Below are 22,416 nucleotides of genomic sequence, written 5' to 3' on the forward strand. Positions count from 1 at the left end.
TGTACGTTGCTAGACCATGGGTCGTACATGTTCCCAGGCCGACACCATGTACATCCAGAGAATGTGTTTATTTACACTCCTAGGCCAACATTGTGTACGTTCCCGGGCCCAGGCTCTGTACATCCACAGCTCCAGGTACGTGCGTGTCTGTAGGGGAGCTTTGTCTTTGCGTTTGCTTGTCTGTGTGGCTTCGTATCTCCGTCTCGATGCGTCGATGTGATACGTCTCCGAATCTCCGAATCGTACGTCTGCATGAGTCGCTGTCTCTCTATCTTTGTGTCTGTGTCATCTGCCTATGAATGTGTGTCCATACTGAATGTCTTTAAATTTGTGTCTGTACCTATGTGTCTGTCGAAGTCTCTGTATCTCTGTAAACCGTGTGATCTGCCTCCGAATCTGCGCGCCTGTGTCTCCGAATCTTTTGTGTCCATGTGAACTGTCTCTAAAATCTTTGCGTGTCCGTGTAGGGGAGTGGAAGTGCAACGGTTAGCACGCCCTGCTACGAACCCGGCAATCCGGGTTCGATTTCCACTCATGGCCAACACCAGTGATGATCATCTGAACCGATCCTGGGGATTCCGCTACGTCGACTCGGCCTCAAATGCGTACTCGGTGCGGTGCGTAAATATCTGCTGGACACCCACCCCCCTCGCATACCATGCCAGCCTTCATAGGTGCTGCTGGCCAAGAGCACTGGACCCCAACAGTCTATTGAGGTTACACGGGGGATCTTTGTCTTTGTGTCTGTCTGAGTATATTGAAGGGCAGGTAATATTTATACATTTCCAAGCTAGGCTTGTACATATTCCAAGGCCACAGCCCGTGAATGGATGTGGGGGGTGGGAGGTGTCTGTGTAGAATCAGCATCTTCCTGGTGCGTCTCTGCGTGTCTCTGTCGCTCTGTGTGTCTCTGTGTCTCTGTTGCTCTGTGTGTCTCTGTTGCGCTGTGTGTCTCTGTTGCTCTGTGTGTCTCTGTCGCTCTGCGTGTCTCTGTGTGTCTCTGTCGCTCTGCGTCTCTGCGTGTCTCTGCGTGTCTCTGTCGCTCTGTGTCTCTGCGTGTCTCTGTCGCTCTGTGTCTCTGCGTGTCTCTGCCGCTCTGCGTGTCTCTGTCGCTCTGCGTGTCTCTGTCGCTCTGCGTATCTCTGTCGCTCTGCGTGTCTCTGTGTGTCTCTGTCGCTCTGTGTGTCTCTGTCGCTCTGCGCGTCTCTGCGTGTCTCTGTCGCTCTGCGCGTCTCTGCGTGTCTCTGTCGCTCTGCGCGTCTCTGCGTGTCTCTGTCGCTCTGCGCGTCTCTGCGTGTCTCTGTCGCTCTGCGCGTCTCTGCGTGTCTCTGTCGCTCTGCGTGTCTCTGTCGCTCTGCGTGTCTCTGTCGCTCTGCGTGTCTCTGTCGCTCTGCGTGTCTCTGTCGCTCTGCGTGTCTCTGTCGCTCTGCGTGTCTCTGTCGCTCTGCGTGTCTCTGTCGCTCTGCGTGTCTCTGTCGCTCTGCGTGTCTCTGTCGCTCTGCGTGTCTCTGTCGCTCTGCGTGTCTCTGTCGCTCTGCGTGTCTCTGTCGCTCTGCGTGTCTCTGTCGCTCTGCGTGTCTCCGTCGCTCTGCGTGTCTCCGTCGCTCTGCGTGTCTCTGTCGCTCTGCGTGTCTCTGTCGCTCTGCGTGTCTCTGTCGCTCTGCGTGTCTCTGTCGCTCTGCGTGTCTCTGTTGCTCCGTCGCTCTGCGTGTCTCTGTCGCTCTGCGTGTCTCTGTCGCTCTGCGTGTCTCTGTCGCTGTCGCTCTGGGTGTCTCTGTCGCTCTGTCGCTCTGCGTGTCTCTGTCGCTCTGCGTGTCTCTGTCACTCTGCGTGTCTCTGTCACTCTGCGTGTCTCTGTCACTCTGCGTGTCTCTGCCGCTCTGTGTCTCTGTGTGTCTCTGTTGCTCTGCGTGTCTGTGTGTCTCTGTTGCTCTGCATGTCTCTGTCGCTCTGCGTGTCTCTGTCGCTCTGCGTGTCTCTGTTGCTCTGCGTGTCTCGGTGTGTCTCTGCCGCTCTGTGTGTCTCTGCAGCTGTGTGTGTCTCTGTGTCTCTGCCGCTCTGTGTGTCTCTGCCGCTGTGTGTGTCTCTGCCTCTCTGCCGCTCTGCGTCTCTGCCGCTCTGCATGTCTCTGTGTGTCTCTGTCGCTCTGTGTGTCTCTGTCGCTCTGCGCGTCTCTGTGTGTCTCTGTCGCTCTGTGTGTCTCTGTCGCTCTGCGTGTCTCTGCCGCTCTGCGTGTCTCTGCCGCTCTGCGTGTCTCTGCCGCTCTGCGTGTCTCTGTCGCTCTGCGTGTCTCTGCGTGTCTCTGCGTGTCTCTGCGTGTCTCTGTCGCTCTGCGTGTCTCTGCGTGTCTCTGTCGCTCTGCGTGTCTCTGCGTGTCTCTGCCGCTCTGCGTGTCTCTGCCGCTCTGCGTGTCTCTGCCGCTCTGCGTGTCTCTGCCGCTCTGCGTGTCTCTGCCGCTCTGCGTGTCTCTGCCGCTCTGCGTGTCTCTGCCGCTCTGCGTGTCTCTGCCGCTCTGCGTGTATGTGTTGCTCTGCGTGTCTCTGCTGCTCTGCGTGTCTCTGTCGGTCTGTGTGTCTGTGTGTCTCTGCGTGTCTCTGTCGCTCTGCGTGTCTCTGTCGCTCTGCGTGTCTCTGCGTGTCTCTGCTGCTCTGTGTGTCTGTGTCTCTGTTACATTGTGTGTCTCTGCGTGTCTCTGTTGCTCTGCGTGTCTCTGCGTGTCTCTGTTGCTCTGCGTGTCTCTGCTGCTCTGTGTGTCTGTGTCTTTGTTGCTCTCCGTGTCTCTGCTGCTCTGTGTCTTTGTGTCTCTTTCCCTCTGCATGTCTCTGTCGCTCTGCGTGTCTCTGTGTCTCTGCTGCTCTGTCGCTCTGCGTGTCTCTGTTGCTCCGCGTGTCTCTGCCGCTCTGTGTGTCTCTGTTGCTCTGCGTGTCTCTGCTGCTCTGTGTGTCTCTGTCGCTGTGTCTCTGTTGCTCTGTGTCTGTTGCTCTCCGTGTCTCTGCTGCTCTGTGTCTCTGTGCGTCTCTTTCCCTCTGCATGTCTCTGTCGCTCTGCGTGTCTCTGTGTCTCTGCTGCTCTGTCGCTCTGCGTGTCTCTGTTGCTCCGCGTGTCTCTGCCGCTCTGTGTGTCTCTGTTGCTCTGCGTGTCTCTGCTGCTCTGTGTGTCTCTGTCGCTGTGTCTCTGTTGCTCTGTGTCTGTTGCTCTCCGTGTCTCTGCTGCTCTGTGTCTCTGTGTGTCTCTTTCCCTCTGCATGTCTCTGTCGCTCTGCGTGTCTCTGTGTCTCTGCTGCTCTGTCGCTCTGTGTGTCTCTGTTGCTCCGCGTGTCTCTGCCGCTCTGTGTGTCTCTGCCGCTCTGTGTGTCTCTGCCGCTCTGTGTCTCTGCCGCTCTGCGTGTCTCTGTTGCTCTGCGTGTCTCTGTTGCTCTGCGTGTCTCTGTTGCTCTGTGTGTCTCTGTGTGTCTCTGTCGCTATGTGTGTCTCTGCCGCTCTGTGTGTCTCTGTTGCTCTGCGTGTCTCTGCCGCTCTGTGTCTCTGTTGCTCTGCGTGTCTCTGCCGCTCTGCGTGTCTCTGTGTGTCTCTGTGTGTCTCTGTCGCTCTGTGTGTCTCTGTTCCTCTACGTGTCTCTATCGCTCTGCGTGTCTCTGTGTGTATCTGTCTCTCTGCGTGTCTCTGTCGCTCTGCGTGTCTCTGTCACTCTGCGTGTCTCTGTCGCTCTGCGTGTCTCTATCGCTCTGCGTGTCTCTGTGTGTATCTGTCTCTCTGCGTGTCTCTGTCGCTCTGCGTGTCTCTGTCGCTCTGCGTGTCTCTGTCGCTCTGCGTGTCTCTGTCGCTCTGCGTGTCTCTGTCACTCTGCGTGTCTCTATCGCTCTGCGTGTCTCTGTGTGTATCTGTCTCTCTGCGTGTCTCTGTCGCTCTGCGTGTCTCTGTGTGTCTCTGTCGCTCTGCGTGTCTCTGTGTGTATCTGTCTCTCTGCGTGTCTCTGTCGCTCTGCGTGTCTCTGTCGCTCTGCGTGTCTCTGTCGCTCTGCGTGTCTCTGTCGCTCTGCGTGTCTCTGTCACTCTGCGTGTCTCTGTCACTCTGCGTGTCTCTGTCACTCTGCGTGTCTCTGTCACTCTGCGTGTCTCTGTCACTCTGCGTGTCTCTGTCACTCTGCGTGTCTCTGTCACTCTGCGTGTCTCTGTCACTCTGCGTGTCTCTGTCGCTCTGCGTGTCTCTGTCGCTCTGCGTGTCTCTGTCGCTCTGCGTGTCTCTGTCGCTCTGCGTGTCTCTGTCGCTCTGCGTGTCTCTGTCGCTCTGCGTGTCTCTGTCGCTCTGCGTGTCTCTGCCGCTCTGCGTGTCTCTGCGTGTCTCTGTGTCTCTGTTGCTCTGCGTGTCTCTGTTGCTCTGCGTGTCTCTGTCGCTCTGCGTGTCTCTGTCGCTCTGCGTGTCTCTGTCGCTCTGCGTGTCTCTGTTGCTCTGTGTGTCTGTGTCTCTGTCGCTCCGCGTGTCTCTGCCGCTCCGCGTGTCTCTGCCGCTCCGCGTGTCTCTGCCGCTCCGCGTGTCTCTGTCGCTCCGCGTGTCTGTGTCTCTGTCGCTCCGCGTGTCTGTGTCTCTGTCGCTCTGCGTGTCTCTGTCGCTCTGCGTGTCTCTGTCGCTCTGCGTGTCTCTGTCGCTCTGCGTGTCTCTGTCGCTCTGCGTGTCTCTGTCGCTCTGCGTGTCTCTGTCTCTGTATGTCTCTGTCGCTCTGCGTGTCTCTGCCGCTCTGCGTGTCTCTGCCGCTCCGCGTGTCTCTGTCGCTCCGCGTGTCTCTGTCGCTCCGCGTGTCTCTGTCGCTCCGCGTGTCTCTGTCGCTCTGCGTCTCTGTTGCTCTGCGTGTCTCTGTTGCTCCACGTGTCTCTGCTGCTCCGCGTGTCTCTGTCGCTCCGCGTGTCTCTGTCGCTCTGCTTGTCTCTGCGTGTCTCTGTGTGTCTCTGTTGCTCTGCGTGTCTCTGTTGCTCTGCGTGTCTCTGTTGCTCTGCATGTCTCTGTGTGTCTCTGTGTGTCTCTGTTGCTCTGCGTGTCTCTGTGTGTCTCTGTGTGTCTGTTGCTCTGCGTGTCACTGCGTGTCTCTGTGTCTCTCTGTGTGTCTCTGCTGCTCTGCGTGTCTCTGCTGCTCTGGGTGTCTCTGCTGCTCTGGGTGTCTCTGCTGCTCTGCGTGTCTCTGCTGCTCTGCGTGTCTCTGCTGCTCTGCGTGTCTCTGCTGCTCTGCGTGTCTCTGCTGCGCTGCCTGTCTCTGTCGCTCTGCGTGTCTCTGTCGCTCTGCGTGTCTCTGTTGCTCCGTCGCTCTGCGTGTCTCTGTCGCTCTGCGTGTCTGTCGCTCTGCGTGTCTCTGTCGCTCTGCGTGTCTCTGTCGCTCTGCGTGTCTCTGTCGCTCTGCGTGTCTCTGTCGCTCTGCCTGTCTCTGTCGCTCTGCGTGTCTCTGTTGCTCCGTCGCTCTGCGTGTCTCTGTCGCTCTGCGTGTCTCTGTCGCTCTGCGTGTCTCTGTCGCTCTGCGTGTCTCTGTCGCTGTCGCTCTGGGTGTCTCTGTCGCTCTGTCGCTCTGCGTGTCTCTGTCGCTCTGCGTGTCTCTGTCGCTCTGCGTATCTCTGTCGCTCTGCGTGTCTCTGTCGCTCTGCGTGTCTCTGCCGCTCTGTGTCTCTGTTGCTCTGCGTGTCTGTGTGTCTCTGTTGCTCTGCGTGTCTCTGTCGCTCTGCGTGTCTCTGTCGCTCTGCGTGTCTCTGTCGCTCTGCGTGTCTCTGTGTGTCTCTGCCGCTCTGTGTGTCTCTGCCGCTGTGTGTGTCTCTGTGTCTCTGCCGCTCTGTGTGTCTCTGCCGCTGTGTCTCTGCCTCTCTGCCGCTCTGCGTCTCTGCCGCTCTGCGTGTCTCTGTGTGTCTCTGTCGCTCTGTGTGTCTCTGTCGCTCTGCGCGTCTCTGTGTGTCTCTGTTGCTCTGTGTGTCTCTGTCGCTCTGCGTGTCTCTGCCGCTCTGCGTGTCTCTGTCGCTCTGCGTGTCTCTACGTGTCTCTGCGTGTCTGTCGATCTGCGTGTCTCTGCGTGTCTCGGCGTGTCTCTGTCGCTCTGCGTGTCTCTGTGTGTCTCTGTCGCTCTGCGTGTCTCTGCCGCTCTGCGTGTCTCTGTGTGTCTCTGTCGCTCTGCGTGTCTCTGCCGCTCTGCGTGTCTCTGCCGCTCTGCGTGTCTCTGCCGCTCTGCGTGTCTCTGCCGCTCTGCGTGTCTCTGCCGCTCTGCGTGTCTCTGCCGCTCTGCGTGTCTCTGTTGCTCTGCGTGTCTCTGCGTGTCTCTGCCGCTCTGCGTGTCTCTGCGTGTCTCTGCCGCTCTGCGTGTCTCTGCCGCTCTGAGTGTCTCTGCCGCTCTGCGTGTCTCTGCCGCTCTGCGTGTCTCTGCCGCTCTGCGTGTCTCTGCCGCTCTGCGTTTCTCTGCCGCTCTGCGTTTCTCTGCCGCTCTGCGTGTATGTGTTGCTCTGCGTGTCTCTGCTGCTCTGCGTGTCTCTGTCGGTCTGTGTGTCTGTGTCTGTGTGTCTCTGCGTGTCTCTGTCGCTCTGCGTGTCTCTGTCGCTCTGCGTGTCTCTGCGTGTCTCTGCTGCTCTGTGTGTCTGTGTCTCTGTTACATTGTGTGTCTCTGCGTGTCTCTGTTGCTCTGCGTGTCTCTGCGTGTCTCTGTCGCTCTGCGTGTCTCTGCTGCTCTGTGTGTCTGTGTCTCTGTTGCTCTCCGTGTCTCTGCTGCTCTATGTCTTTGTGTGTCTCTTTCCCTCTGCATGTCTCTGTCGCTCTGCGTGTCTCTGCTGCTCTGTCGCTCTGCGTGTCTCTGTTGCTCCGCGTGTCTCTGCCGCTCTGTGTGTCTCTGTTGCTCTGCGTGTCTCTGCTGCTCTGTGTGTCTCTGTCGCTGTGTCTCTGTTGCTCTGTGTCTGTTGCTCTCCGTGTCTCTGCTGCTCTGTGTCTCTGTGTGTCTCTTTCCCTCTGCATGTCTCTGTCGCTCTGCGTGTCTCTGTGTCTCTGCTGCTCTGTCGCTCTGTGTGTTTCTGTTGCTCCGCGTGTCTCTGCCGCTCTGTGTGTCTCTGCCGCTCTGTGTGTCTCTGCCGCTCTGTGTGTCTCTGCCGCTCTGTGTCTCTGCCGCTCTGCGTGTCTCTGTTGCTCTGCGTGTCTCTGTTGCTCTGTGTGTCTCTGTGTGTCTCTGTCGCTATGTGTGTCTCTGCCGCTCTGTGTGTCTCTGTTGCTCTGCGTGTCTCTGCCGCTCTGTGTCTCTGTTGCTCTGTGTGTCTCTGTTGCTCTGCGTGTCTCTGCCGCTCTGCGTGTCTCTGCCGCTCTGCGTGTCTCTGTGTGTCTCTGTGTGTCTCTGTCGCTCTGTGTGTCTCTGTTCCTCTACGTGTCTCTATCGCTCTGCGTGTCTCTGTGTGTATCTGTCTCTCTGCGTGTCTCTGTCGCTCTGCGTGTCTCTGTCACTCTGCGTGTCTCTGTCGCTCTGCGTGTCTCTGTCACTCTGTGTCTCTGTTGCTCTGTGTGTCTCTGTTGCTCTGCGTGTCTCTGCCGCTCTGCGTGTCTCTGTGTGTCTCTGTGTGTCTCTGTCGCTCTGTGTGTCTCTGTTCCTCTACGTGTCTCTATCGCTCTGCGTGTCTCTGTGTGTATCTGTCTCTCTGCGTGTCTCTGTCGCTCTGCGTGTCTCTGACGCTCTGCGTGTCTCTGTCGCTCTGCGTGTCTCTGTCGCTCTGCGTGTCTCTGTCGCTCTGCGTGTCTCTGTCACTCTGCGTGTCTCTATCGCTCTGCGTGTCTCTATCGCTCTGCGTGTCTCTGTGTTTATCTGTCTCTCTGCGTGTCTCTGTCGCTCTGCGTGTCTCTGTCGCTCTGCGTGTCTCTGTCGCTCTGCGTGTCTCTGTCGCTCTGCGTGTCTCTGTCGCTCTGCGTGTCTCTGTTGCTCTGTGTGTCTGTGTCTCTGTCGCTCCGCGTGTCTCTGCCGCTCCGCGTGTCTCTGCCGCTCCGCGTGTCTCTGTCGCTCCGCGTGTCTGTGTCTCTGTCGCTCAGCGTGTCTCTGTCGCTCTGCGTGTCTCTGTCTCTGTATGTCTCTGTCGCTCCGCGTGTCTCTGTCGCTCTGCGTGTCTCTGCCGCTCCGCGTGTCTCTGCCGCTCTGCGTGTCTCTGTCGCTCCGCGTGTCTCTGTCGCTCCGCGTGTCTCTGTCGCTCCGCGTGTCTCTGTCGCTCTGTGTCTCTGTCGCTCTGCGTGTCTCTGTTGCTCTGCGTGTCTCTGTTGCTCTGCGTGTCTCTGTTGCTCCGCGTGTCTCTGCTGCTCCGCGTGTCTCTGTCGCTCCGCGTGTCTCTGTCGCTCCGCGTGTCTCTGTCGCTCTGCGTGTCTCTGCGTGTCTCTGTGTGTCTCTGTGTGTCTCTGTTGCTCTGCGTGTCTCTGTTGCTCTGCGTGTCTCTGTTGCTCTGCGTGTCTCTGTGTGTCTCTGTGTGTCTCTGTTGCTCTGCGTGTCTCTGTGTGTCTCTGTGTGTCTGTTGCTCTGCGTGTCACTGCGTGTCTCTGTGTCTCTCTGTGTGTCTCTGCTGCTCTGCGTGTCTCTGCTGCTCTGCGTGTCTCTGTCACTCTGCGTGTCTCTGTCACTCTGCGTGTCTCTGCCGCTCTGTGTCTCTGTGTGTCTCTGTTGCTCTGCGTGTCTGTGTGTCTCTGTTGCTCTGCATGTCTCTGTCGCTCTGCGTGTCTCTGTCGCTCTGCGTGTCTCTGTCGCTCTGCGTGTCTCTGTTGCTCTGCGTGTCTCGGTGTGTCTCTGCCGCTCTGTGTGTCTCTGCAGCTGTGTGTGTCTCTGTGTCTCTGCCGCTCTGTGTGTCTCTGCCGCTGTGTGTGTCTCTGCCTCTCTGCCGCTCTGCGTCTCTGCCGCTCTGCATGTCTCTGTGTGTCTCTGTCGCTCTGTGTGTCTCTGTCGCTCTGCGCGTCTCTGTGTGTCTCTGTTGCTCTGTGTGTCTCTGTCGCTCTGCGTGTCTCTGCCGCTCTGCGTGTCTCTGCCGCTCTGCGTGTCTCTGCCGCTCTGCGTGTCTCTGCCGCTCTGCGTGTCTCTGCGTGTCTCTGCGTGTCTCTGCGTGTCTCTGTCGCTCTGCGTGTCTCTGCGTGTCTCTGTCGCTCTGCGTGTCTCTGCGTGTCTCTGCCGCTCTGCGTGTCTCTGCCGCTCTGCGTGTCTCTGCCGCTCTGCGTGTCTCTGCCGCTCTGCGTGTCTCTGCCGCTCTGCGTGTCTCTGCCGCTCTGCGTTTCTCTGCCGCTCTGCGTGTATGTGTTGCTCTGCGTGTCTCTGCTGCTCTGCGTGTCTCTGTCGGTCTGTGTGTCTGTGTGTCTCTGCGTGTCTCTGTCGCTCTGCGTGTCTCTGTCGCTCTGCGTGTCTCTGCGTGTCTCTGCTGCTCTGTGTGTCTGTGTCTCTGTTACATTGTGTGTCTCTGCGTGTCTCTGTTGCTCTGCGTGTCTCTGCGTGTCTCTGTTGCTCTGCGTGTCTCTGCTGCTCTGTGTGTCTGTGTCTTTGTTGCTCTCCGTGTCTCTGCTGCTCTGTGTCTTTGTGTCTCTTTCCCTCTGCATGTCTCTGTCGCTCTGCGTGTCTCTGTGTCTCTGCTGCTCTGTCGCTCTGCGTGTCTCTGTTGCTCCGCGTGTCTCTGCCGCTCTGTGTGTCTCTGTTGCTCTGCGTGTCTCTGCTGCTCTGTGTGTCTCTGTCGCTGTGTCTCTGTTGCTCTGTGTCTGTTGCTCTCCGTGTCTCTGCTGCTCTGTGTCTCTGTGTGTCTCTTTCCCTCTGCATGTCTCTGTCGCTCTGCGTGTCTCTGTGTCTCTGCTGCTCTGTCGCTCTGCGTGTCTCTGTTGCTCCGCGTGTCTCTGCCGCTCTGTGTGTCTCTGTTGCTCTGCGTGTCTCTGCTGCTCTGTGTGTCTCTGTCGCTGTGTCTCTGTTGCTCTGTGTCTGTTGCTCTCCGTGTCTCTGCTGCTCTGTGTCTCTGTGTGTCTCTTTCCCTCTGCATGTCTCTGTCGCTCTGCGTGTCTCTGTGTCTCTGCTGCTCTGTCGCTCTGTGTGTCTCTGTTGCTCCGCGTGTCTCTGCCGCTCTGTGTGTCTCTGCCGCTCTGTGTGTCTCTGCCGCTCTGTGTCTCTGCCGCTCTGCGTGTCTCTGTTGCTCTGCGTGTCTCTGTTGCTCTGCGTGTCTCTGTTGCTCTGTGTGTCTCTGTGTGTCTCTGTCGCTATGTGTGTCTCTGCCGCTCTGTGTGTCTCTGTTGCTCTGCGTGTCTCTGCCGCTCTGTGTCTCTGTTGCTCTGCGTGTCTCTGCCGCTCTGCGTGTCTCTGTGTGTCTCTGTGTGTCTCTGTCGCTCTGTGTGTCTCTGTTCCTCTACGTGTCTCTATCGCTCTGCGTGTCTCTGTGTGTATCTGTCTCTCTGCGTGTCTCTGTCGCTCTGCGTGTCTCTGTCACTCTGCGTGTCTCTGTCGCTCTGCGTGTCTCTATCGCTCTGCGTGTCTCTGTGTGTATCTGTCTCTCTGCGTGTCTCTGTCGCTCTGCGTGTCTCTGTCGCTCTGCGTGTCTCTGTCGCTCTGCGTGTCTCTGTCACTCTGCGTGTCTCTATCGCTCTGCGTGTCTCTGTGTGTATCTGTCTCTCTGCGTGTCTCTGTCGCTCTGCGTGTCTCTGTCACTCTGCGTGTCTCTGTCGCTCTGCGTGTCTGTGTGTATCTGTCTCTCTGCGTGTCTCTGTCGCTCTGCGTGTCTCTGTCGCTCTGCGTGTCTCTGTCGCTCTGCGTGTCTCTGTCGCTCTGCGTGTCTCTGTCGCTCTGCGTGTCTCTGTCACTCTGCGTGTCTCTGTCGCTCTGCGTGTCTCTGTCGCTCTGCGTGTCTCTGTCGCTCTGCGTGTCTCTGTCGCTCTGCGTGTCTCTGTCGCTCTGCGTGTCTCTGTCGCTCTGCGTGTCTCTGTCGCTCTGCGTGTCTCTGTCGCTCTGCGTGTCTCTGTCGCTCTGCGTGTCTCTGCCGCTCTGCGTGTCTCTGTCGCTCTGCGTGTCTCTGCGTGTCTCTGTGTCTCTGTTGCTCTGCGTGTCTCTGTTGCTCTGCGTGTCTCTGTCGCTCTGCGTGTCTCTGTCGCTCTGCGTGTCTCTGTCGCTCTGCGTGTCTCTGTTGCTCTGTGTGTCTGTGTCTCTGTCGCTCCGCGTGTCTCTGCCGCTCCGCGTGTCTCTGCCGCTCCGCGTGTCTCTGCCGCTCCGCGTGTCTCTGTCGCTCCGCGTGTCTCTGTCGCTCCGCGTGTCTGTGTCTCTGTCGCTCTGCGTGTCTCTGTCGCTCTGCGTGTCTCTGTCGCTCTGCGTGTCTCTGTCGCTCTGCGTGTCTCTGTCGCTCTGCGTGTCTCTGTCTCTGTATGTCTCTGTCGCTCTGCGTGTCTCTGCCGCTCTGCGTGTCTCTGCCGCTCCGCGTGTCTCTGTCGCTCCGCGTGTCTCTGTCGCTCCGCGTGTCTCTGTCGCTCCGCGTGTCTCTGTCGCTCTGCGTCTCTGTTGCTCTGCGTGTCTCTGTTGCTCCACGTGTCTCTGCTGCTCCGCGTGTCTCTGTCGCTCCGCGTGTCTCTGTCGCTCTGCTTGTCTCTGCGTGTCTCTGTGTGTCTCTGTTGCTCTGCGTGTCTCTGTTGCTCTGCGTGTCTCTGTTGCTCTGCATGTCTCTGTGTGTCTCTGTGTGTCTCTGTTGCTCTGCGTGTCTCTGTGTGTCTCTGTGTGTCTGTTGCTCTGCGTGTCACTGCGTGTCTCTGTGTCTCTCTGTGTGTCTCTGCTGCTCTGCGTGTCTCTGCTGCTCTGGGTGTCTCTGCTGCTCTGGGTGTCTCTGCTGCTCTGCGTGTCTCTGCTGCTCTGCGTGTCTCTGCTGCTCTGCGTGTCTCTGCTGCTCTGCGTGTCTCTGCTGCGCTGCCTGTCTCTGTCGCTCTGCGTGTCTCTGTCGCTCTGCGTGTCTCTGTTGCTCCGTCGCTCTGCGTGTCTCTGTCGCTCTGCGTGTCTGTCGCTCTGCGTGTCTCTGTCGCTCTGCGTGTCTCTGTCGCTCTGCGTGTCTCTGTCGCTCTGCGTGTCTCTGTCGCTCTGCCTGTCTCTGTCGCTCTGCGTGTCTCTGTTGCTCCGTCGCTCTGCGTGTCTCTGTCGCTCTGCGTGTCTCTGTCGCTCTGCGTGTCTCTGTCGCTCTGCGTGTCTCTGTCGCTGTCGCTCTGGGTGTCTCTGTCGCTCTGTCGCTCTGCGTGTCTCTGTCGCTCTGCGTGTCTCTGTCGCTCTGCGTGTCTCTGTCGCTCTGCGTGTCTCTGTCGCTCTGCGTGTCTCTGCCGCTCTGTGTCTCTGTTGCTCTGCGTGTCTCTGTCGCTCTGCGTGTCTCTGTCGCTCTGCGTGTCTCTGTCGCTCTGCGTGTCTCTGTGTGTCTCTGCCGCTCTGTGTGTCTCTGCCGCTGTGTGTGTCTCTGTGTCTCTGCCGCTCTGTGTGTCTCTGCCGCTGTGTCTCTGCCTCTCTGCCGCTCTGCGTCTCTGCCGCTCTGCGTGTCTCTGTGTGTCTCTGTCGCTCTGTGTGTCTCTGTCGCTCTGCGCGTCTCTGTGTGTCTCTGTTGCTCTGTGTGTCTCTGTCGCTCTGCGTGTCTCTGCCGCTCTGCGTGTCTCTGTCGCTCTGCGTGTCTCTGCGTGTCTCTGCGTGTCTCTGTCGATCTGCGTGTCTCTGCGTGTCTCGGCGTGTCTCTGTCGCTCTGCGTGTCTCTGTGTGTCTCTGTCACTCTGCGTGTCTCTGCCGCTCTGCGTGTCTCTGTCGCTCTGCGTGTCTCTGCCGCTCTGCGTGTCTCTGCCGCTCTGCGTGTCTCTGCCGCTCTGCGTGTCTCTGCCGCTCTGCGTGTCTCTGTTGCTCTGCGTGTCTCTGCGTGTCTCTGCCGCTCTGCGTGTCTCTGCGTGTCTCTGCCGCTCTGCGTGTCTCTGCCGCTCTGAGTGTCTCTGCCGCTCTGCGTGTCTCTGCCGCTCTGCGTGTCTCTGCCGCTCTGCGTGTCTCTGCCGCTCTGCGTTTCTCTGCCGCTCTGCGTTTCTCTGCCGCTCTGCGTGTATGTGTTGCTCTGCGTGTCTCTGCTGCTCTGCGTGTCTCTGTCGGTCTGTGTGTCTGTGTCTGTGTGTCTCTGCGTGTCTCTGTCGCTCTGCGTGTCTCTGTCGCTCTGCGTGTCTCTGCGTGTCTCTGCTGCTCTGTGTGTCTGTGTCTCTGTTACATTGTGTGTCTCTGCGTGTCTCTGTTGCTCTGCGTGTCTCTGCGTGTCTCTGTCGCTCTGCGTGTCTCTGCTGCTCTGTGTGTCTGTGTCTCTGTTGCTCTCCGTGTCTCTGCTGCTCTATGTCTTTGTGTGTCTCTTTCCCTCTGCATGTCTCTGTCGCTCTGCGTGTCTCTGCTGCTCTGTCGCTCTGCGTGTCTCTGTTGCTCCGCGTGTCTCTGCCGCTCTGTGTGTCTCTGTTGCTCTGCGTGTCTCTGCTGCTCTGTGTGTCTCTGTCGCTGTGTCTCTGTTGCTCTGTGTCTGTTGCTCTCCGTGTCTCTGCTGCTCTGTGTCTCTGTGTGTCTCTTTCCCTCTGCATGTCTCTGTCGCTCTGCGTGTCTCTGTGTCTCTGCTGCTCTGTCGCTCTGTGTGTTTCTGTTGCTCCGCGTGTCTCTGCCGCTCTGTGTGTCTCTGCCGCTCTGTGTGTCTCTGCCGCTCTGTGTGTCTCTGCCGCTCTGTGTCTCTGCCGCTCTGCGTGTCTCTGTTGCTCTGCGTGTCTCTGTTGCTCTGTGTGTCTCTGTGTGTCTCTGTCGCTATGTGTGTCTCTGCCGCTCTGTGTGTCTCTGTTGCTCTGCGTGTCTCTGCCGCTCTGTGTCTCTGTTGCTCTGTGTGTCTCTGTTGCTCTGCGTGTCTCTGCCGCTCTGCGTGTCTCTGTGTGTCTCTGTGTGTCTCTGTCGCTCTGTGTGTCTCTGTTCCTCTACGTGTCTCTATCGCTCTGCGTGTCTCTGTGTGTATCTGTCTCTCTGCGTGTCTCTGTCGCTCTGCGTGTCTCTGTCACTCTGCGTGTCTCTGTCGCTCTGCGTGTCTCTGTCACTCTGTGTCTCTGTTGCTCTGTGTGTCTCTGTTGCTCTGCGTGTCTCTGCCGCTCTGCGTGTCTCTGTGTGTCTCTGTGTGTCTCTGTCGCTCTGTGTGTCTCTGTTCCTCTACGTGTCTCTATCGCTCTGCGTGTCTCTGTGTGTATCTGTCTCTCTGCGTGTCTCTGTCGCTCTGCGTGTCTCTGTCGCTCTGCGTGTCTCTGTCGCTCTGCGTGTCTCTGTCGCTCTGCGTGTCTCTGTCGCTCTGCGTGTCTCTGTCGCTCTGCGTGTCTCTGTCACTCTGCGTGTCTCTATCGCTCTGCGTGTCTCTGCGTGTCTCTGTCGCTCTGCGTGTCTCTGTCGCTCTGCGTGTCTCTGTCGCTCTGCGTGTCTCTGTCGCTCTGCGTGTCTCTGTTGCTCTGTGTGTCTGTGTCTCTGTCGCTCCGCGTGTCTCTGCCGCTCCGCGTGTCTCTGCCGCTCCGCGTGTCTCTGTCGCTCCGCGTGTCTGTGTCTCTGTCGCTCAGCGTGTCTCTGTCGCTCTGCGTGTCTCTGTCTCTGTATGTCTCTGTCGCTCCGCGTGTCTCTGTCGCTCTGCGTGTCTCTGCCGCTCCGCGTGTCTCTGCCGCTCTGCGTGTCTCTGTCGCTCCGCGTGTCTCTGTCGCTCCGCGTGTCTCTGTCGCTCCGCGTGTCTCTGTCGCTCTGTGTCTCTGTCGCTCTGCGTGTCTCTGTTGCTCTGCGTGTCTCTGTTGCTCTGCGTGTCTCTGTTGCTCCGCGTGTCTCTGCTGCTCCGCGTGTCTCTGTCGCTCCGCGTGTCTCTGTCGCTGCGCGTGTCTCTGTCGCTCTGCGTGTCTCTGCGTGTCTCTGTGTGTCTCTGTGTGTCTCTGTTGCTCTGCGTGTCTCTGTTGCTCTGCGTGTCTCTGTTGCTCTGCGTGTCTCTGTGTGTCTCTGTGTGTCTCTGCCGCTCTGCGTGTCTCTGCCGCTCTGCGTGTCTCTGCCGCTCTGCGTTTCTCTGCCGCTCTGCGTTTCTCTGCCGCTCTGCGTGTATGTGTTGCTCTGCGTGTCTCTGCTGCTCTGCGTGTCTCTGTCGGTCTGTGTGTCTGTGTCTGTGTGTCTCTGCGTGTCTCTGTCGCTCTGCGTGTCTCTGTCGCTCTGCGTGTCTCTGCGTGTCTCTGCTGCTCTGTGTGTCTGTGTCTCTGTTACATTGTGTGTCTCTGCGTGTCTCTGTTGCTCTGCGTGTCTCTGCGTGTCTCTGTCGCTCTGCGTGTCTCTGCTGCTCTGTGTGTCTGTGTCTCTGTTGCTCTCCGTGTCTCTGCTGCTCTATGTCTTTGTGTGTCTCTTTCCCTCTGCATGTCTCTGTCGCTCTGCGTGTCTCTGCTGCTCTGTCGCTCTGCGTGTCTCTGTTGCTCCGCGTGTCTCTGCCGCTCTGTGTGTCTCTGTTGCTCTGCGTGTCTCTGCTGCTCTGTGTGTCTCTGTCGCTGTGTCTCTGTTGCTCTGTGTCTGTTGCTCTCCGTGTCTCTGCTGCTCTGTGTCTCTGTGTGTCTCTTTCCCTCTGCATGTCTCTGTCGCTCTGCGTGTCTCTGTGTCTCTGCTGCTCTGTCGCTCTGTGTGTTTCTGTTGCTCCGCGTGTCTCTGCCGCTCTGTGTGTCTCTGCCGCTCTGTGTGTCTCTGCCGCTCTGTGTCTCTGCCGCTCTGCGTGTCTCTGTTGCTCTGCGTGTCTCTGTTGCTCTGTGTGTCTCTGTGTGTCTCTGTCGCTATGTGTGTCTCTGCCGCTCTGTGTGTCTCTGTTGCTCTGCGTGTCTCTGCCGCTCTGTGTCTCTGTTGCTCTGTGTGTCTCTGTTGCTCTGCGTGTCTCTGCCGCTCTGCGTGTCTCTGTGTGTCTCTGTGTGTCTCTGTCGCTCTGTGTGTCTCTGTTCCTCTACGTGTCTCTATCGCTCTGCGTGTCTCTGTGTGTATCTGTCTCTCTGCGTGTCTCTGTCGCTCTGCGTGTCTCTGTCACTCTGCGTGTCTCTGTCGCTCTGCGTGTCTCTGTCACTCTGTGTCTCTGTTGCTCTGTGTGTCTCTGTTGCTCTGCGTGTCTCTGCCGCTCTGCGTGTCTCTGTGTGTCTCTGTGTGTCTCTGTCGCTCTGTGTGTCTCTGTTCCTCTACGTGTCTCTATCGCTCTGCGTGTCTCTGTGTGTATCTGTCTCTCTGCGTGTCTCTGTCGCTCTGCGTGTCTCTGTCGCTCTGCGTGTCTCTGTCGCTCTGCGTGTCTCTGTCGCTCTGCGTGTCTCTGTCGCTCTGCGTGTCTCTGTCACTCTGCGTGTCTCTATCGCTCTGCGTGTCTCTGTGTTTATCTGTCTCTCTGCGTGTCTCTGTCGCTCTGCGTGTCTCTGTCGCTCTGCGTGTCTCTGTCGCTCTGCGTGTCTCTGTCGCTCTGCGTGTCTCTGTCGCTCTGCGTGTCTCTGTCGCTCTGCGTGTCTCTGTTGCTCTGTGTGTCTGTGTCTCTGTCGCTCCACGTGTCTCTGCCGCTCCGCGTGTCTCTGCCGCTCCGCGTGTCTCTGTCGCTCCGCGTGTCTGTGTCTCTGTCGCTCAGCGTGTCTCTGTCGCTCTGCGTGTCTCTGTCTCTGTATGTCTCTGTCGCTCCGCGTGTCTCTGTCGCTCTGCGTGTCTCTGCCGCTCCGCGTGTCTCTGCCGCTCTGCGTGTCTCTGTCGCTCCGCGTGTCTCTGTCGCTCCGCGTGTCTCTGTCGCTCCGCGTGTCTCTGTCGCTCTGTGTCTCTGTCGCTCTGCGTGTCTCTGTTGCTCTGCGTGTCTCTGTTGCTCTGCGTGTCTCTGTTGCTCCGCGTGTCTCTGCTGCTCCGCGTGTCTCTGTCGCTCCGCGTGTCTCTGTCGCTCCGTGTGTCTCTGTCGCTCTGCGTGTCTCTGCGTGTCTCTGTGTGTCTCTGTGTGTCTCTGTTGCTCTGCGTGTCTCTGTTGCTCTGCGTGTCTCTGTTGCTCTGCGTGTCTCTGTGTGTCTCTGTGTGTCTCTGTTGCTCTGCGTGTCTCTGTGTGTCTCTGTGTGTCTGTTGCTCTGCGTGTCACTGCGTGTCTCTGTGTCTCTCTGTGTGTCTCTGCTGCTCTGCGTGTCTCTGCTGCTCTGCGTGTCTCTGCTGCTCTGGGTGTCTCTGCTGCTCTGCGTGTCTCTGCTGCTCTGCGTGTCTCTGCTGCTCCGCGTGTCTCTGTCGCTCTGCGTGTCTCTGTTGCTCCGTCGCTCTGCGTGTCTCTGTCGCTCTGCGTGTCTCTGTCGCTCTGCGTGTCTCTGTCGCTCTGCGTGTCTCTGTCGCTCTGCGTGTCTCTGCGTGTCTCTGTCGCTCTGCGTGTCTCTGTCGCTCTGCGTGTCTCTGTCGCTCTGCGTGTCTCTGTCGCTCTGCGTGTCTCTGTCGCTGTCGCTCTGGGTGTCTCTGTCGCTCTGTCGCTCTGCGTGTCTCTGTCGCTCTGCGTGTCTCTGTCACTCTGCGTGTCTCTGTCACTCTGCGTGTCTCTGCCGCTCTGTGTCTCTGTGTGTCTCTGCGTGTCTCTGTCGATCTGCGTGTCTCTGCGTGTCTCTGCGTGTCTCTGTCGCTCTGCGTGTCTCTGTGTGTCTCTGTCGCTCTGCGTGTCTCTGCCGCTCTGCGTGTCTCTGTGTGTCTCTGTCGCTCTGCGTGTCTCTGTCGCTCTGCGTGTCTCTGTCGCTGTCGCTCTGGGTGTCTCTGTCGCTCTGTCGCTCTGCGTGTCTCTGTCGCTCTGCGTGTCTCTGTCACTCTGCGTGTCTCTGTCACTCTGCGTGTCTCTGCCGCTCTGTGTCTCTGTGTGTCTCTGTTGCTCTGCGTGTCTGTGTGTCTCTGTTGCTCTGCGTGTCTCTGTCGCTCTGCGTGTCTCTGTCGCTCTGCGTGTCTCTGTCGCTCTGCGTGTCTCTGTCGCTCTGCGTGTCTCTGTCGCTCTGCGTGTCTCGGTGTGTCTCTGCCGCTCTGTGTGTCTCTGCCGCTGTGTGTGTCTCTTTGTCTCTGCCGCTCTGTGTGTCTCTGCCGCTGTGTCTCTGCCTCTCTGCCGCTCTGCGTCTCTGCCGCTCTGCGTGACTCTGTGTGTCTCTGTTGCTCTGCGTGTCTCTGTCGCTCTGCGTGTCTCTGTGTGTCTCTGTGTGTCTCTGTCGCTCTGTGTGTCTCTGTTCCTCTACGTGTCTCTATCGCTCTGCGTGTCTCTGTGTGTATCTGTCTCTCTGCGTGTCTCTGTCGCTCTGCGTGTCTCTGTCGCTCTGCGTGTCTCTGTCGCTCTGCGTGTCTCTGTCGCTCTGCGTGTCTCTGTCACTCTGCGTGTCTCTATCGCTCTGCGTGTCTCTGTGTTTATCTGTCTCTCTGCGTGTCTCTGTCGCTCTGCGTGTCTCTGTCGCTCTGCGTGTCTCTGTCGCTCTGCGTGTCTCTGTCGCTCTGCGTGTCTCTGTTGCTCTGTGTGTCTGTGTCTCTGTCGCTCCGCGTGTCTCTGCCGCTCCGCGTGTCTCTGCCGCTCCGCGTGTCTCTGTCGCTCCGCGTGTCTGTGTCTCTGTCGCTCAGCGTGTCTCTGTCGCTCTGCGTGTCTCTGTCTCTGTATGTCTCTGTCGCTCCGCGTGTCTCTGTCGCTCTGCGTGTCTCTGCCACTCCGCGTGTCTCTGCCGCTCTGCGTGTCTCTGTCGCTCCGCGTGTCTCTGTAGCTCCGCGTGTCTCTGTCGCTCCGCGTGTCTCTGTCGCTCCGCGTGTCTCTGTCGCTCCGCGTGTCTCTGTCGCTCTGTGTCTCTGTCGCTCTGCGTGTCTCTGTTGCTCTGCGTGTCTCTGTTGCTCTGCGTGTCTCTGTTGCTCCGCGTGTCTCTGCTGCTCCGCGTGTCTCTGTCGCTCCGCGTGTCTCTGTCGCTCCGCGTGTCTCTGTCGCTCTGCGTGTCTCTGCGTGTCTCTGTGTGTCTCTGTGTGTCTCTGTTGCTCTGCGTGTCTCTGTTGCTCTGCGTGTCTCTGTTGCTCTGCGTGTCTCTGTGTGTCTCTGTGTGTCTCTGTTGCTCTGCGTGTCTCTGTGTGTCTCTGTGTGTCTGTTGCTCTGCGTGTCACTGCGTGTCTCTGTGTCTCTCTGTGTGTCTCTGCTGCTCTGCGTGTCTCTGCTGCTCTGGGTGTCTCTGCTGCTCTGCGTGTCTCTGCTGCTCTGCGTGTCTCTGCTGCTCCGCGTGTCTCTGTCGCTCCGCGTGTCTCTGTCGCTCTGTGTGTCTCTGTTGCTCCGTCGCTCTGCGTGTCTCTGTCGCTCTGCGTGTCTCTGTCGCTCTGCATGTCTCTGTCGCTCTGCGTGTCTCTGTCGCTCTGCCTGTCTCTGTCGCTCTGCCTGTCTCTGTCGCTCTGCGTGTCTCTGTTGCTCCGTCGCTCTGCGTGTCTCTGTCGCTCTGCTTGTCTCTGTCACTCTGCGTGTCTCTGTCGCTCTGCGTGTCTCTGTCGCTGTCGCTCTGGGTGTCTCTGTCGCTCTGTCGCTCTGCGTGTCTCTGTCGCTCTGCGTGTCTCTGTCACTCTGCGTGTCTCTGTCACTCTGCGTGTCTCTGCCGCTCTGTGTCTCTGCGTGTCTCTGTCGATCTGCGTGTCTCTGCGTGTCTCTGCGTGTCTCTGTCGCTCTGCGTGTCTCTGTGTGTCTCTGTCGCTCTGCGTGTCTCTGCCGCTCTGCGTGTCTCTGTGTGTCTCTGTCGCTCTGCGTGTCTCTTTCGCTCTGCGTGTCTCTGTCGCTGTCGCTCTGGGTGTCTCTGTCGCTCTGTCGCTCTGCGTGTCTCTGTCGCTCTGCGTGTCTCTGTCACTCTGCGTGTCTCTGTCACTCTGCGTGTCTCTGCCGCTCTGTGTCTCTGTGTGTCTCTGTTGCTCTGCGTGTCTGTGTGTCTCTGTTGCTCTGCGTGTCTCTGTCGCTCTGCGTGTCTCTGTCGCTCTGCGTGTCTCTGTCGCTCTGCGTGTCTCTGTTGCTCTGCGTGTCTCGGTGTGTCTCTGTCGCTCTGCGTGTCTCTGTCTCTGTATGTCTCTGTCGCTCCGCGTGTCTCTGTCGCTCTGCGTGTCTCTGCCACTCCGCGTGTCTCTGCCGCTCTGCGTGTCTCTGTCGCTCCGCGTGTCTCTGTAGCTCCGCGTGTCTCTGTCGCTCCGCGTGTCTCTGTCGCTCCGTGTGTCTCTGTCGCTCCGCGTGTCTCTGTCGCTCTGTGTCTCTGTCGCTCTGCGTGTCTCTGTTGCTCTGCGTGTCTCTGTTGCTCTGCGTGTCTCTGTTGCTCCGCGTGTCTCTGCTGCTCCGCGTGTCTCTGTCGCTCCGCGTGTCTCTGTCGCTCCGCGTGTCTCTGTCGCTCTGCGTGTCTCTGCGTGTCTCTGTGTGTCTCTGTGTGTCTCTGTTGCTCTGCGTGTCTCTGTTGCTCTGCGTGTCTCTGTTGCTCTGCGTGTCTCTGTGTGTCTCTGTTGCTCTGCGTGTCTCTGTGTCTCTGTGTGTCTGTTGCTCTGCGTGTCACTGCGTGTCTCTGTGTCTCTCTGTGTGTCTCTGCTGCTCTGCGTGTCTCTGCTGCTCTGGGTGTCTCTGCTGCTCTGCGTGTCTCTGCTGCTCTGCGTGTCTCTGCTGCTCCGCGTGTCTCTGTCGCTCTGCGTGTCTCTGTCGCTCTGTGTGTCTCTGTTGCTCCGTCGCTCTGCGTGTCTCTGTCGCTCTGCGTGTCTCTGTCGCTCTGCGTGTCTCTGTCGCTCTGCGTGTCTCTGTCGCTCTGCCTGTCTCTGTCGCTCTGCGTGTCTCTGTTGCTCCGTCGCTCTGCGTGTCTCTGTCGCTCTGCTTGTCTCTGTCGCTCTGCGTGTCTCTGTCGCTCTGCGTGTCTCTGTCGCTGTCGCTCTGGGTGTCTCTGTCGCTCTGTCGCTCTGCGTGTCTCTGTCGCTCTGCGTGTCTCTGTCACTCTGCGTGTCTCTGTCACTCTGCGTGTCTCTGCCGCTCTGTGTCTCTGTGTGTCTCTGCGTGTCTCTGTCGATCTGCGTGTCTCTGCGTGTCTCTGCGTGTCTCTGTCGCTCTGCGTGTCTCTGTGTGTCTCTGTCGCTCTGCGTGTCTCTGCCGCTCTGCGTGTCTCTGTGTGTCTCTGTCGCTCTGCGTGTCTCTGTCGCTCTGCGTGTCTCTGTCGCTGTCGCTCTGGGTGTCTCTGTCGCTCTGTCGCTCTGCGTGTCTCTGTCGCTCTGCGTGTCTCTGTCACTCTGCGTGTCTCTGTCACTCTGCGTGTCTCTGCCGCTCTGTGTCTCTGTGTGTCTCTGTTGCTCTGCGTGTCTGTGTGTCTCTGTTGCTCTGCGTGTCTCTGTCGCTCTGCGTGTCTCTGTCGCTCTGCGTGTCTCTGTCGCTCTGCGTGTCTCTGTCGCTCTGCGTGTCTCTGTTGCTCTGCGTGTCTCGGTGTGTCTCTGCCGCTCTGTGTGTCTCTGCCGCTGTGTGTGTCTCTTTGTCTCTGCCGCTCTGTGTGTCTCTGCCGCTGTGTCTCTGCCTCTCTGCCGTTCTGCGTCTCTGCCGCTCTGCGTGTCTCTGTGTGTCTCTGTCGCTCTGTGTGTCTCTGTCGCTCTGCGCGTCTCTGTGTGTCTCTGTCGCTCTGCGTGTCTCTGCCGCTCTGCGTGTCTCTGCCGCTCTGCGTGTCTCTGCGTGTCTCTGCGTGTCTCTGTCGATCTGCGTGTCTCTGCGTGTCTCTGCGTGTCTCTGTCGCTCTGCGTGTCTCTGTGTGTCTCTGTCGCTCTGCGTGTCTCTGCCGCTCTGCGTGTCTCTGTGTGTCTCTGCCGCTCTGCGTGTCTCTGCCGCTCTGCGTGTCTCTGCCGCTCTGCGTCTCTGCCGCTCTGCGTGTCTCTGCCGCTCTGCGTGTCTCTGCCGCTCTGCGTGTCTCTGCCGCTCTGCGTGTCTCTGCCGCTCTGCGTGTCTCTGCCGCTCTGCGTGTCTCTGCCGCTCTGCGTGTCTCTGCCGCTCTGCGTGTCTCTGCCGCTCTGCGTGTCTCTGTCGCTCTGCGTGTCTCTGCGTGTCTCTGTCGATCTGCGTGTCTCTGCGTGTCTCTGCGTGTCTCTGTCGCTCTGCGTGTCTCTGTGTGTCTCTGTCGCTCTGCGTGTCTCTGCCGCTCTGCGTGTCTCTGTGTGTCTCTGTCGCTCTGCGTGTCTCTGCCGCTCTGCGTGTCTCTGCCGCTCTGCGTGTCTCTGCCGCTCTGCGTGTATGTGTTGCTCTGCGTGTCTCTGCTGCTCTGCGTGTCTCTGTTGCTCTGCGTGTCTCTGCGTGTCTCTGTCGCTCTGCGTGTCTCTGCTGCTCTGTGTGTCTGTGTCTCTGTTGCTCTCCGTGTCTCTGCTGCTCTGTGTCTTTGTGTGTCTCTTTCCCTCTGCATGTCTCTGTCGCTCTGCGTGTCTCTGTGTCTCTGCTGCTCTGTCGCTCTGTGTGTCTCTGTTGCT

At 58.7% G+C, this 22,416-nt stretch overlaps 1 protein-coding gene across 1 annotated transcript in view; it reads right to left on the bottom strand.

The window, feature by feature from the left end:
* LOC116937560 (guanine nucleotide-binding protein G(s) subunit alpha) overlaps positions 1–22,416 on the bottom strand; it is a 70,715-nt gene that overhangs the window by 40,768 nt on the left and 7,531 nt on the right. The gene's annotated exons all lie outside the window — the stretch shown is intronic.

The sequence above is a fragment of the Petromyzon marinus genome, chromosome 69 (genome assembly GCF_048934315.1).
Source record: "Petromyzon marinus isolate PM22_M1 ecotype Great Lakes invasive population chromosome 69, UKy_Petmar_22M1.pri1.0, whole genome shotgun sequence".
Taxonomy (NCBI): Eukaryota; Metazoa; Chordata; class Hyperoartia; order Petromyzontiformes; family Petromyzontidae; genus Petromyzon; species Petromyzon marinus.